This window comes from Apium graveolens, chromosome 1 (genome assembly GCF_009905375.1).
Source record: "Apium graveolens cultivar Ventura chromosome 1, ASM990537v1, whole genome shotgun sequence".
Classification (NCBI taxonomy): domain Eukaryota; kingdom Viridiplantae; phylum Streptophyta; class Magnoliopsida; order Apiales; family Apiaceae; genus Apium; species Apium graveolens.
The window spans coordinates 106293435-106294448 of record NC_133647.1 but is presented as its reverse complement, the minus strand read 5'-3'; positions in this window follow the sequence as shown (position 1 = coordinate 106294448).

Sequence of the window (1014 nt, the reverse complement as noted above, 5' to 3'; positions counted from 1 at the left end):
TAGTTGTTCTATCTTGTATAAGCAGCTGTAAGCATTTCTGCATACAGAGTTCTCTCGATATATTAATATATATCTCTGGTGGAATTGTCTAAATCCACCAGAAGTTTTTAAAGACTTTTGTTTTTACTTACTCTTGTTTTGATTCATTAAAGTTTATATTCCGCATTGTGCTAATCAAAACAGATATATCTATAATCGAGTTGAACATTTTTTTATTTCAAGAAAAAGGTCAAGAATTCCATTCAACCCCCCTTCTGTAATTCTTGCTATATTGTTAAGGGACTAACATCTTTCAGTCAGTTCTTGTACTAGCTTAATCTCAAATAATCCTTCCGTTCTCTTACCAGTCACTCTCACGTCAATTTCCATCTTCTCAAATTCCTTAATTAATTCCTCTGATGTCATTATCATCTTGAGTCTTTCCAACCTACTAAGGGCGTCAGCCATCACATTGGCTTTACCCGGGTGATACAAAATTTCACAGTCGTAGTCTTTATCACTCTACCATCTTCTCTGTCTCATGTTCAGTTCCTTCTGAGTAAAAAATATATTTGAGGCTTTTATGGTCAGTGTAGATCTCGCATTTCTCACCGTATAGGTAGTGTCCTCCAAATTTTTAGGGCAAATACTATGGTCAGTGTTAGCTCCTTCGCATACTATTGCTAGCTAGCTTGGTCATCCTATGGTTAGCTCACTATTTGATGAAGTAACCATGGTTACTTCCTTACCATGGTTTAGTTAGTGCGTTACGTTTTAATTAATCGTTTACACTCATTTGGTGCGTATAGTCGTAATATTAATTCCGAAACTCATTTTCTCATGCACTATATAGTGGGGCTCAAAAGTTTTTCCCGTCTGTCAGGGTTACTATTCATTAAACGTTTTTACAAGGTCTCAAAAATTCTAGTTATTACATATACCATTTAGTCTCACTTGGCTATCCCACATAATAGAACCAACTAAAGGATTTCGAGCACATAAACCAACGAAAATGTTGTAAAACCAGAAAAAATC